This window comes from Gobio gobio, assembly GCF_949357685.1.
Source record: "Gobio gobio genome assembly, chromosome: 16".
Taxonomy (NCBI): domain Eukaryota; kingdom Metazoa; phylum Chordata; class Actinopteri; order Cypriniformes; family Gobionidae; genus Gobio; species Gobio gobio.
In genome coordinates, this window is record NC_137109.1 from 36,336,691 (window position 1) to 36,352,002 (window position 15,312).

The following is a 15,312-nucleotide window of genomic DNA, read 5'->3' on the forward strand; positions in this document are numbered from 1 at the left end:
GAAATGACAACGCAAACACACTGGTGTCGTGATTTACTATCTAACAGGGGACCGAGCCATTGTGTTTAACATAATCATTATTCAAAGAGGATCTGCAATTAATACATTAGAGAAATATTTCTGCTTGATTTAACTCTTAAAACTCAGTTTTTGCTATAAAAACTCTAAATCTCTACAGTGTGTTTGAGATGAAGAAATGACAACGCAAACACACTGGTGTCGTGATTTACTATCTAACAGTGGACCGAGTCATTGTGTTTAACATAATCATTATTCAAAGAGGATCTGCAATTAATACATTAGAGAAATATTTTTGCTTGATTTAACTCTTAAAACTCAGTTATTGCTATAAAAACTCTAAATCTCCACAGTGTGTTTATGGCAAGAAATGACAAATTAAACACACTGGTGTCGTGATTTACTATCTAACAGGGGACCGAGTCATTGTGTTTAACATAATCATTATTCAAAGAGGATCTGCAATTAATACATTAGAGAACTATTTCTGCTTGATTTAACTCTTAAAACTCAGTTATTGCTATAAAAACTCTAAATCTCCACAGTGTGTTTATGGCAAGAAATGACAACGCAAACACACTGGTGTCGTGATTTACTATCTAACAGGGGACCGAGCCATTGTGTTTAACATAATCATTATTCAAAGATGATCTGCAATTTATACATTATAGAAATATTTCTGCTTGATTTAACTCTTAAAACTCAGTTATTGCTATAAAAACTCTAAATCTCCACAGTGTGTTTATGGCAAGAAATGACAACGCAAACACACTGGTGTCGGACCACGGGGGTTCCTCAGGGCTCAGTGCTTGGACCTCTCCTTTTCTCCATTTACACTACTTCATTAGGTCCCATCATACAGGCACATGGCTTCTCATATCACTGCTATGCTGATGACACTCAGCTCTACCTTTCATTCCAACCAGACGACCCCACAGTAGCTGCACGAATCTCCGGCTGTCTGGCTGACATCTCTGCATGGATGAGTAAAAATCACCTACAGCTCAACCTGGCAAAGACTGAGTTCCTCATCTTTCCCGCCAGTCCAACTATGCAACATGACTTCACCATCCAGCTAGGTGCATCCCTGATCTCCCCTTCAAAAACAGTCAGAAATCTTGGAGTTACATTTGATGACCAGTTGTCCTTCAGAGAACACATTGCTAAGACAGCTCGCTCTTGCAGGTTTGCGCTCTACAACATCAGGAAGATCAGACCGTTCCTAACAGAACACGCAACACAGCTTCTTGTCCAGGCCCTGGTTATTTCTAGACTTGACTACTGCAATGCGCTTCTGGCTGGACTCCCCTCTTGTGCGATCCAAACACTTCGAATGATCCAGAATGCAGCGGCACGTCTGGTCTTCAACGAGCCCAAAAGGACCCACGTCACACCACTCTTCATCTCTCTGCACTGGCTACCACTCGCTGCTCGCATCAAGTTTAAGTCGCTGACGCTTGCCTACAGAGCCACCACGCACTCAGCTCCTGCATACTTTGACTCGATTCTACGTCGCCACACCCCCACCAGAAGCCTTCGTTCAGCTAAGGAGCGAAGGCTTGTAGTACCATCACAGAGAGGCAAAAAATCCCTTTCCAGAACATTTTCATTCAACGTTCCCAGCTGGTGGAATGATCTGCCCACCGCCATCCGAAATGCGGATTCATTGACAACATTCAAAAGTCAACTAAAAACTCATCTCTTCCGTGAGCACTTAACCTCCTAAAAAAAAAAAAAATCTTTCCTTTCCTCTTTTCCCCTCTTTCCCTCCCTACTCTAGCCTGTGCTACACTGAGAAATGTACACGGACCAAGTATTTCAGGCACTTGTTGCGCTCACTCGACTCTTCACGACCAATCGCTTATTGTACCCCCAAGTTGTAAGTCGCTTTGGATAAAAGCGTCTGCTAAATGCATAAATGTAAATGTAATGTAAATGTGTCGTGATTTACTATCTAACAAGGGACCGAGTCATTGTGTTTAACATAATCATTATTCAAAGAGGATCTGCAATTAATACATTAGAGAAATATTTATGCTTGATTTAACTCTTAAAACTCAGTTATTGCTATAAAAACTCTAAATATCTACAGTGTGTTTATGGCAAGAAATGACAAATTAAACACACTGGTGTCGTGATTTACTATCTAACAGGGGACAGAGTCATTGTGTTTAACATAATCATTATTCAAAGATGATCTGCAATTAATACATTAGAGAAATATTTCTGCTTGATTTAACTCTTAAAACTCAGTTATTGCTATAAAAACTCTAAATCTCCACAGTGTGTTTATGGCAAGAAATGACAAATTAAACACACTGGTGTCGTGATTTACTATCTAACAGGGGACCAAGTCATTGTGTTTAACATAATCATTATTCAAAGATGATCTGCAATTAATACATTAGAGAAATATTTATGCTTGATTTAACTCTTAAAACTCAGTTATTGCTATAAAAACTCTAAATATCTACAGTGTGTTTATGGCAAGAAATGACAACGCAAACACACTGGTGTCGTGATTTACTATCTAACAGGGGACCGAGTCATTGTGTTTAACATAATCATTATTCAAAGAGGATCTGCAATTAATACATTAGAGAAATATTTCTGCTTGATTTAACTCTTAAAACTCAGTTATTGCTATAAAAACTCTAAATCTCCACAGTGTGTTTGAGATGGCAAGAAATGACAAAGCAAACACACTGGTGTCGTGATTTACTATCTAACAGGGGACCAAGTCATTGTGTTTAACATAATCATTATTTACTATATAAAGTGATGACCTGTGATTATTACCTTAAAGAACAATTTCTGCTTGTCCAGTCCTATATATATATATTTTTTTTATTGGTGCAAGAAATCAAATCTCACTCTAAAAATCTCAAAAACAAAGGACATTTTTTGGGATTTTAGAGAGCAGAAACTATGTTTTATTCAAAAATAAGTCACACATTGAAATACCTTTACTGTAAAAAAAATGTGGGTCTCCAATTGAAAATTTTCTGTAAATTGATGCACTTTAATTCAATTAAAATTCAAGAAATTCAATTTGGCCAACTAAAAAATTTAGATGTGATCGGTCACTAGAAAATTTTCAATTGGAGACCTGATTTTTTTTTACAGTGTTGGTGTTCTTGAAAATAAGCTTAAATGAGAGATGTGGATGGATCATATACTGTAAGTATGAAGACACAACAGAGAATGAATTTCTTAAAGATAACTCTTAATTTTAAGAATTTTTTTATTTCTTAAATTCTTTTCTGTAATGTCCACAACATGGCTTTTTCTCCGTTGTGTGCTCATTGTGTTCCCTGATGCCTGTGTGAACATTATATAATTATATATATATATTAAATAATGAAGACAGACTTGACTGCCAGCTCTCTTCCCTTTCACACACACAGCTCCATTGCAGGCTATGGAGGTCCCCTGTTGGATAGGTAGACATCGGTCAGGTCCCCTCTTGGCATGTTTAAAAATAAAAAAAATAAATGCTTATTTGAAGTTATATTATGAAAAAAGACCTTAAAACAAAATTTTGTATCTAAGTTTTGTTTCTTCAAAATGACTAGAAACACAGGTCCCCTCTTGGTCAGTGTGGAGTGATGGTCCCCTGTTGGTAATATAGACGTGTATGTGTGTGTGTGTGTGTGTGTGTGTGTGTGTGTGTGTGTGTGTGTGTGTGTGTGTGTGTGTGTGTGTGTGTGTGTGTGTGTGTGTGTGTGTGTGTGTGGGCATGTTTTTGTGAAATATCAGGACACAAATGTGTATAATGACATAGGTATGACACAGGTATTACAAAAAGAGGGTGAAATATGAGGACGTTCCCCATGTCCTCACTTTTCAAAATGCTTATAAATCACACAGAACAAGTTTTTTGTTCACAGAAAGTGAACTGCACAGTCTCCTGTGAGGGCTAGGTTTAGGGGCAGGGTCAGTGTAAGGGGATAGAAAATACGGTTTGTACGGTATAAAAACCATTACGCCTATGGAATGTCCTCACATTTCACAAAAACAAACATATGTGTGTGTGTGTGTGTGTGTGTGTGTGTGTGTGTGTGTGTGTGTGTGTGTGTGTGTGTGTGTGTGTGTGTGTGTGTGTGTGTGTGTGTGTGTGTGTGTGTGTGTGTGTGTGTGTGTGTGTGTGTGTGTGTGTGTGTAGAATAACGTCATTGACCCATAAATAAATGGTCAAGTCAAGTCACCTTTATTTATATAGCGCTTTTTACAATGCCGATTGTTTCAAAGCAGCTTCACAGTGTTAAACAGGACAATAATGCAACAGATTTTGATTAGGCTGTACAGCCGCTCTGGAGAAAACAGTGGTGTCATCTAGCTCAGTTCAATTATTATATAGTGTCAATGCGGGCAGATCAGTAATATAGTTAAATATTTAGTGTCCCCAACTGAGCAAGCCAAAGGCGACGGTGGCAAGAAACCAAAACTCTGTCAGGTGACAGAATGGAGAAAAAAACCTTGGGAGAAACCAATGGTCCTCCCTGTAATGGATTGTCACCCTCTGTTTAAATAACCTTTCGTTCTTATGGTTTTGTTGTAGAAGCTCTCATTGTTCTCATAATTCTCTCAACAATTAAAACATGAAGATAATGTAATATTCTCAATTCGTGGGAGTAAATTGCAACATCTCTTAATTTGCGCATGCTAAAACAAGTACATTTGTCTAATTGAGTATGCAGTAAACACACAGATTATATTTGCCTTCAAAGATAAAATGCAGTCGTGGAAAGCAAATAAGGTTTGGAGAATTAGCTTCCCTTAAGTCCTATACCACTGGGAAATTTCCAACTGTATCATTTCTGTCTTGACTGAGGAGCTCAGTTATAAAAAGCTATATTCTTATGCATAGAAGAGATTTTGCTTGTGCAAATTAGTATATTATACATCTAATCTGCTTCATTTACCTGCCTATTGAGACATGAGTATCTTGAAGTCACAATGATTTAAAACGCCATTCAATTCTGGAAACGGAAATTTCACTCTGTGATCTGAGAAATTATCTGTTAATGCATTGTCTTGTGTCCATTTCCTTTAACAATTATGAAATCCAGAGTGTGGTCTAATTTCAAATGTAAACCAAATACACAGTAACAAGTATGTTCTGCAAAGACCTTTTGGTGCAAAGAAAACATTATGGAGCAAATTAGTTATGTATGTTCTTTTAATGTGTTTTTTACATTTATTCTTTTCTCTTTTTATACTCGCAATTCAAATAAATTTTTTTCGAAATCATTGAGATGATTTCTCTCTCTTATTCTCTCTTATGCTTTTGTCCTAACTCTTTACTCTGTGAAGTCACAGATCACAGCTTTAATTTAATTGTATAAAATTATTTTGATTCACTGAGGATTATTGCTACATCATCACACTAGACACACAATGCTGTGACAAAAAGATCAAAAGGACATTGTTTCTAAGACCATGACAAAATATTTCTCCATTTATTTCTCCATGCAAAGGATACAAAAGCCTACATTCTGAAATAAACTATATTACACTGAATCAGATGAATAAATTCCATGAAGTAAATGAGAGATTCAATAAAAGGTTTCAGTCTGTGGAGCTCTTATAAGCACTTATGCCCACAAAAGAAAACTAAAGAGTTTCATTTCTTCAGCAAAACCCTTCACAGTTGACAATTGATTCAGATCAAATAAGGCTCCTCATGTCTTTGTAACATACTTTATACATGAATCTTCCTGGGTAAAATTGATCTGTATGAAAGAATGTTGGTGTAATGATTGTGATCCTTGATGTAAAACTCGAGGACTGGGCTTGTTGTAGAGACAGCTAGGGTAACTGTCTATGAAAATTGCTTATTTTGCTATCTGCACACATTGAAAGTGCTTTGACAGCAGCTCAGAGTTGAAGTACTTTCGGCATGAGTGCATGAGGTCCAAGTATGCACTATGCTATGTGCACACAAAATGAAACACAAAATACACCTTGGAAAAGAAATCTATTGTTCTGTTATTCATTCACGCATGTAACTCCAATTGGTTGAGAGTTGTTATTTGTACACTGCGGTGCACCCAGAGCCCACTCTACATGTGGCAAAAGACTCTTAAATACTTAAAAAGATATATGTATGTGCTAAAGTATGGTAAATGTGGATAATATTTGCCCTTATAAAGCATGAAGCACTCATTAATTTAAGTAATTAAAATTAGTCAGGTTTGCTTTTAGCATTAGTGTAAGATGATTTATTTTTCACTTCTGTTAATTAATGTGCAAAATTATATAAGCAAGCATGTCTCAATGAAGTGTCAACTTATGAAAAATTCGGTTTATCATTGATATTTCCAAGGCTTTTTCACTTAATGTGAGCTACAAGAGTTCACAGTGATTATCAGAACTTGTTCAGCAGAGTCAAGGATAACTTTTAAACTGTGTATCACAAGGTTTGGTAAAATACTTCCATATGTATCTGTTTAGTTCAGTTTGTATCCAAGTTGTGTGCCCTAGAGCAGGGGTTCTCAAACGTTTTGGGGACAGGGACCCCTTATAGGGTAGAACATTTTTACAAGGACACCCTCCTCATAATTATGACACTGATTGAATCCAAAGTTATTGTGGGTGGAGTAATGAACTCAATATGCTTGTTTTAATGGCACAAATTGTCCCCATCTGTAAATATGCTCTTTTTAATAATAAAGCACAAGTTTATAATTGACCTTAATGTAAAAAAAATAATAATAATAATAATAATAACATTATAAAAAAATGTTTTGGTTCCCCTAACTCCACAACAAATAATTTTGAATTTAATGGCATTTAGCACAAAACAAGAAGGAAAAAATAATTAGCCTATAAATTAAACAAATTATAATGGAATTCATTACAAACTACATTTATTTTAAAGGCAAATTGAATTTGCATTGAGCTTCTCTCTCATTCGACACAAATCCTAATGTTTTCATATTAGCATGTATTTGACTGCTATGTATTTGGTGGTCACGTTGAACGTTCTACATATTGTACAATGAACAATTTAAAATAGCTTTTTCTGTGTTTGGTTGATGGCATTTTTAATTTGTTGATGAATAGTCTGTGATGTATAGTTAGCAATGCAAAGTTGTGTGTGTGCGACAGCGCGAGGCATCTGCGCTATCACTTTTTTCCATATAGCAGTGGAAAGAACTTGAAAAACTCCATAATTTATGGTCATATAGATAAGAGTAAGACATCATTCAAAACTGTAAAGGTATTTTTGTACATTCAAAATAACAACCAAACCTTTTGCTCTATATCTATTAATTTCTTTCTAGTAAGAATGAATACAGTGAATACTTGTAGCACAAACATGAGAAATACTTCTATAAACATTGAAGAGTCTACTTTTAAGTGTTTTGCTTAGGTCATTTGACGTTAAATGCATTATAAAAGTGACTTTGGAATATAAGTCACAGCACGTTTCAGATGACAAAAAACACTGCATATCCGGAATAGTATAGCAAATCATTTCGCTGACCCCACTTTGAGAACCCCTGTCCTAGAGAACAGCACTGCCCTATAAAAGAATGTGTCACCTATAACTGGATTCACTACTAGGGGGCCTGAGCTTCCCTTAAGAGGAAAGAATAATAGCATGCTGCATGGATCATAGATATGTATACCAAAGTCACAGAAAGGCAAACTTGAAACCTTTAGCCAAATAAGCATAATGGCTAAAGCTAACACTCCGGCTTTGGCAGTACGCAGGGAAGGAGACAATATTTTATTTAATGGATATCAATGGAGAAGAAGCTTCACTATACGCTGAATAAACAGCTTTTGTGAGGAAATAGCTTAATTGACAGCCTGTTTGGTAATCTTCAATATGTTGTACACTAAACAATATTTTAGTTTGAACCTATATGAAGATTTTACCTTGTTTATTTATTTATTTTTTTTAAGAGAAGACAGAGTAGGGAATGTCGCAACAGGACTCATTTACGGCATTACCACCACCAGCAAATGTGTATAGCATTTAATATGCATTGTGTAATATTGAGTGATATTGTCTAAAGAAAATGTAAGAATGTTTTCTTTCCTTGGCTGTCAGGTTAATAATATAATAATTAATAATTAAGTTAAGTTAAGTTAATAATAAGACTTGAATGAGTTTGACTGCCATGCACTATATGCTGATATAATGCATTTTAATGAATAAAGAGAAAAATAATAATTTAATTATAAATATTGTATATTGTTGTTTAATGAAAAAATAAATAAAATAATAATGTATTCCCTCTATATGGCTTACTTGAATTGTAATGATTTATGACTAATGTGTATGACTAATAATGATGCTTTTAATAACGGACAAAATATAAATATTTTAATGAATAAATGTATTCTTTCAATGGCTTCCAGATTTCCACAATTCAATTATAATTACATCTTTGGTGACTGCTATGTATGCCCAATAAAGCTGTTTTTGAACAAATTCAAATCTAATCTTAAATGTGGCTTATGCACACTGTTCAAAATTTTGTTTTTTGTTTATAAATCATTGCATTTGGTGCATAGCTCCATTGTATTTGGTGAAGATATATGAACCAAAACGGTCTTTAAAGGTCAGCTGACCAGCTGGTTTTGAAGATAGAACTAAACAGAGAAGTGGAGATCAAGCTTTTGTAGCAAGAGCTCCAAAACTTTAGAATGACTTACCCTTTTCTGTTAGATCGGCACCCACACTAAGTGTTTTAAACACAAGCTTAAGGAATATATCCTCGCATCAGCATTCAATGGGGTATAGAAGTTGTTTGTGTACAAAAACTGAGGTGTTTATTTTCTCTGTTGTTTTAACTGTGGTTTTAGTGCTGTGTTTTGATTGCTGTGATCGTCTCTGTGTTTTTAGATATTGTACAGCACTTTGTTCAATGGCCAGTGCAACTGAAAGTGCAACTGAACTGAGCTGTTTGTGGCAACAGTCTGTTAACATGGGCTCAATTAGAAATAAAATGTTGAGCCAATGGAAAAATTTAATTTACCAACACTGTAAAAAATGTCAGGCCTCTCCAATTTAACATTTTCTAGTGACTGGTCACATCTAAATTTTTCAGTTGGCCAAATTGAATTTCTGTGAATTGATACAATTTAATTGACAGAAGTTCAATTTGGCCAACTAAAAAATGTAGATTTTCACATTTTAAATTGGAGAAATGTTTTAAAGTGAAACTGTGAGGTTGGTCCAATTAAATATTTTAAATTGTAGTAACAATTGTTTATTTCTCACTGTCCCAAAAGACAAAAATGGCTAAAAACATAAATATATTAAGCAAAATGAACACAGACAACAGGGTTGACATTTTATCACATCACTTTATTAACAACTCAGTTCCAACACAGGATATTTGGTGAAAATACATTATTTTCAATAAGGAAAAACTCTGAATACATTAAAGAAGTCTCCTGCATAATAGGATGTCTTAATGTGGTGATGAAAACCCAGCACTGCATAGGCTAAAAACCTGCAAATAAAAATAAAAACTAACATTAATGACAAAGTTCTCCTGCATCACATCTGGCAAGTGACAGAACAGAAGTTACTTTGTTATATAATGAGAATGAGACGAATACGAAAATCACGAGCTTGACGTATTTGATATTAAAAGGCAATATCTTAAGCTCTGAAAGGGGCCGACGCCAAATGCAATCTAACGGCACCGTGTTCAACGGTCGCATGGCGCACATATCACACAAATGACTTAATTTACTTATTACCTATTATTTTAGACATACACTCACCTAAATGAATATTATGAACACCATACTAATACTGTGTTTGACCCCCTTTTGCCTTCAGAACTGCCTTAATTCTACGTGGCATTGATTCAACAAGGTGCTGAAAGCATTCTTTAGAAATGTTGGCCCATATTGATAGGATAGCATCTTGCAGTTGATGGAGATTTGTGCACATCCAGGGCACGAAGCTCCCGTTCCACCACATCCCAAAGATGCTCTGGTTGAGATCTGGTGACTGTGGGGGCCATTTTAGTACAGTGAACTCATTGTCATGTTCAAGAAACCAATTTGAAATGATTCGAGCTTTGTGAAATGGTGCATTATCCTGCTGGAAGTAGCTATCAGTGGGTGGGTACATGGTGGTCATAAAGGGATGGACATGGTCAGAAACAATGCTCAGGTAGGCCATGGCATTTAAACGATGCCCAATTGGCACTAAGGGGCCCAAAGTGTGCCAAGAAAACATCCCCCACACCATTACACCACCACCACCAGCCTGCACAGATCCAAGGCATGATGGATCCATGTTCTCATTCTGTTTACGCCAAATTCTGACTCTACCATCTGAATGTCTCAACAGAAATCGAGACTCATCAGACCAGGCAACATTTTTCCAGTCTTCAACTGTCCAATTTTGGTGAGCTCATGCAAATTGTAGCCTCTTTCCTATTTGTAGTGGAGATGAGTGGTACCCGGTGGGGTCTTCTGCTGTTGTAGCCCATTCGCCTCAAGGTTGTGCGTGTTGTGGCTTCACAAATGCTTTGCTGCATACCTCAAAACTCTGGAGAACTCTGATTTCAGTGCTCAATACTCACCAACGTCTTGTGACGATGAATATCTTTATTCTCTTGGGAATGTTTGTTTCGGTCTGCAGTCTGTTCGCGCTCCCGCGCATCCGCATTTGAAATCTCCACACGAACGGTTTTCCTCAGGTGCATTTTGCGCATGCGTATACAGTTTTTCGGAACGTAGGACTTGTTCATCCAACATGAATTTTTCACTTCGACTTCATAGAATGATTGAGCACAATTAAATATGTTCGGTGAATATACAATTTTAATTTTGAGTGAAGACATTTGGAAGTCATTTATTGGGCCAAAATGTAATTATCAATTTTCATAATTTTTCCCAAAAATATTTTTTTACAGTGTAGCGACACCAAATATAGAATATTAATCACAAAACAAATGCGCTAGTTCACAAAAAACTGTGTGAGGTGCCTCACGTGATCCAAGTTAGATACTTTTTCCATAAGCCAGACCCTCTCTCGTCTCCCTATAATAATACAATCTCTGTGTATTCGTAGATTCCACATTCGACCACTCCAGATATGTCGATGCATCCGTTTTCTTGGAATTGTTAACATAAAGCTGTACATCACTCACACTAACAAATCAATGAATTTTCATTGTAACAGCATTGTGCAGCCCATGGCTGTAAAATCCACAGAGCTATAACTCCAGACAAATTGAGACAACCTTTCAAAAGGTTCAGAATGTGCTGGTTTGTGTTTTTATGTACAACTCAAAATGCAATATCCATATGCTGGATTATCACATTAATGATAAACTACATGCTGTGAAATGTCTAATGTCTATTGCAGATATAGATATTCATACATGTGAATAAACAGGTTGCAGATGCACAGTCAGATGGATCATCCCAATATGGTGAATGCCCCTGATCAAGTTTGGGTTCTGTGCCACTGTCGCCTCTGGCTTGCTTAGTTGGGGACACTTAATATTCAACAATATTATTGAGCTGACTGTACTGACGCTGTTAAATGAGAACTGAACTGAGCTGGTAGATGTCATCTTTTTTTTGTGCAAAACTGCTTTATAGATGAAATGAACTAATTTAATAATTGATGATCTTTTCCATGGAACTGAATCGACAGTGAACTGACTTCTGCTTCAGCTTTCTGACTGCTTTGAAACTATCTTTATTGTATAATTTACTATGTGACTTGACTTGATAGGAGGGACGACATATTTTTTAGGCCAAAACTTGGAAATGAGATCCAACAATGGAACCAAGTCTTGAAAAAGATGTCTTACAAGTGGCTAAATAGAACTACTTAATGTCAGAAACATTAAATATTATCACACCAAACAGGTAAACCTTCACTAGTCTGCTTTTACAGCCTTGTTGTCTTTCTAATCTCGCTTTTGCAAACTATCTTATCATTATTATTATAATTATTATTATTATTATTATTATACAATTATTATTATTATTGTAGCGTGAGGGCACCATAAACATTTATAAGCCGGACTACGCCACCCTGAATCTTTCCTCAGGGAATGTTAGACAAAGTTATAAGAACAGATTCGTTGTGGACCACCTCAACAAAAGGAGCCGAGATGTGTTTCTCAGGTTCAATAATAAAACTCAATTTATTAAAGAGCACCTATTATGGCATTTAAAATGTTCCAAATATTGTTTTAGAAGTCCCCAACAACAGTTTTGCATGCATGCAATGACAAAAAAGACTTTAGTTTTCTTATAATATGCATTTATTTTTACCTGTTTTGACAGCGATTCTCAAATGATTCCTTTAGTGAATCACTTTTCAAAACCCTGCCTTTACGTGACGCTAATCTGCGGTGATTGGTCTGATGACCCAGTCAGTTGTGATTGGTATAGTCTGTGCAGATATTTTCGGAAACGGAACGCCCATCACCATAAATGGTTTTCGGAACCTCTTAACTGGATTGAGGGAGCATTCGTCCTCAAGCTTTATTTGTTTAAATTAGCTCAAATGACTGTCAGATATAAGCAGGCACGTGCAGAGGGGGGGGCTTTGGGTGCTCGAGCCCCTGCCCTTTTTCAAAATGAATCAAAAGTGCCCCTCTCAGACAAATATCAATGATAATATCGTGGTCAATAAAACTAAATAAATGTGATTATTATAACATGAAAATGCATACAATAGTAACGGACGGCTCAAAAGTCGGACAATTTCTGTTGAGGCGTTGCCGTAACGCGTTGCTATGGGTCGCGTGCGTTTTGATTGACAGCTGATTTTCCACTGTTCGGAAGCGGCTCTCGAGCCAAATATGGTCCTTTCAGAGAGTGTGTGGCCTCACGGGAAAAAAGTAAACCAATTTTTTTTTTTCATCCATAATCAGAGCTAATGTGTTGATTTAATTACAAAGCTATATATTAGCTATATATTTTAAAGTATTACACAATTCACCAATGCCCGTTTTTCATGTATAGGCTTTACACCAACCAATCGTGATCTGGCAAAGCAAGTTCAAATTCCATTGGGCGATGTGAAGTGGTAATTTTCTGTTCTTATTCATAAATCGGTTGAAAATTACATGGACAGACAAACTAACGTTTGTGGAACAATTTCCTGCGGTTTGGCTCATTTTATAAATTGCATCACTGACAAAATGGATTTTAACAGACAACAAACAAATCCCTGCACAAAACCACAGCATCAAAAGTCGCATTAATGGTAAGTAGTGTTAATTTCACTTGTATTTATGTAGCCTATATTGATACATAATTTACTATTTCATGAAACTATCAAAGTTAACAAAACCCAAGTGCCACCGGCACCTACAGGCCTATTAGGCTATGTGAAGTGTAGACTGGCGAAATGGTTACGTGAAAGGACTTTATTATACAATTTTTTAATATTATGCAGCATTATGAAATAAGTCTCTTATGTTCATCAAGCCTGCATTTATTTGATAAAAAACTGCAATATTGCGAAATATATTAAAATAATGGTTTTCTAGTTTAAAATAATTTAAAATATAATTTATTCCTGTGATCACAGCAGGATTTTCAGCATCATTACTCCACTCTTCAGTGTCACATGATCATTCAGAAATCATTCTAATATGAGGATTTAATGTCAATGGTGGAAACTGTGATACTCTTTTCAAGATTCTTTGATTAATAAAAAGTTAAAAAGAACACAATGTAATAATATTTCACAATATTAGGCTACTGTTTTTTTTTCTGTATTTTTGATTAAATAAATGTAGGCTTGATGAGCATAAGGATATATAAACATATATATATATATATATGTTATGTATAAATATTATTATATATTATATATATAAATATTTACATATTTATATATATATTTACATATATATATATATATATTTACATATTGCCCCTTTTTTACATTTGAGCCCCTGCCCCTGACGAACTCTCTGCACGGCCCTGGATATAAGTAATTACCATATCAATCTATACATCATTTAAAAGATCTAAGAGTCAAGCTTCCATTTTTTACCTCTGTTTTATTCTCAAAGTCTTATAGTGACAGTAATTTGTTAATATGTGTCAGGAGTTATGAATATGAAAACCGCGTCGGTACCGTTTGATTGTAATATGAGCCTCAGCTGATCTCATTCATAAAAAAACTCCTCTATTCTCCTCACAAAGACTCGCGACAAATCAACATCCCTCAGGGCTTTTAGTTCAAAAGTGTGCAGATGAGGAGAAATATTGATAGATTCTCATATGTCTGTGTCAAATTTCTAAACAGAGGAGTATTTTTTATTCAATACTTCCTCAAAATGCGCAGATGTAGCCTAATCATGAGCGATTGAGTCTCTTATGTATTGTTTTCAATTCATACTGGCAGCCGGATGGCGCTCTGTGCACATGTAGTCCATATATGGTACAGACAGACGAAGAAGATACCATGTGCTATAATAGAAGTCCATAATAAAAGCTTCCTGAGATCGTGAAACATGCAAATAGAGACATTTGAAGACCAATAAACACACAATCGTGACGATGTATGGTTTGTCTTCAAGCCACTTAGTCTTCAAATGCTCATCCTTGGGCAGATGAAAAAAGTTTGCTTTTGAGTCGCACTTCAGAACACAGCGTCTCGTCGCCATGATGTTTTCTAGTTTTCACTGGCGTCTTGGAGCGCAATAAGTGGGCGTATCGTATTCAAATAACTTGTCAAGTTGACGTCATCTAGTCAGAGAAAAAGCTTCGGTCTTCTAACGATTCTTAAAAATGACTCAGAGTCGACTCTTACTTTTGAAAGAAAATAAATGAAAGCTTTAGCTTAAGTTCTGCCAGGAAGACTTAATTGTCACGTCACTTCAACTTTTTATCTATCCAATCACATTCTAATACTTGGGTATAAAAGATCGGTAACTACTCATGTCTGAGTTCGCAGATGCTGACGCTCCAATTCACCGCCATCCTCCCCACCACCTCCAAGTCAAATCCTTCCCTACATCCACCCCACCACCACCAGGATGGTCCCTTCCATACCTCACGGGGGGGTCGGCTGCGCCTCTGCCTTCGTCTTCAGGCAGGATATGCAGAGTCCGGACCCTCAGATTGTGAGCTACGGACGGGGCCTATGCCAAAGTACTTTATTGCTTGCTGGGTTGTTAATAAATGGATAATTGTCACAGTATTTATTCTCCCGAGTCTTTCTGGTAGAACTATATATACGGTGCACTGTCATATTTCAAACTTTGCAGGATGTTTTTGTTCACTTAGATCTATGTTACACACTACATGAAAGGTAAATTTAAAAATTCC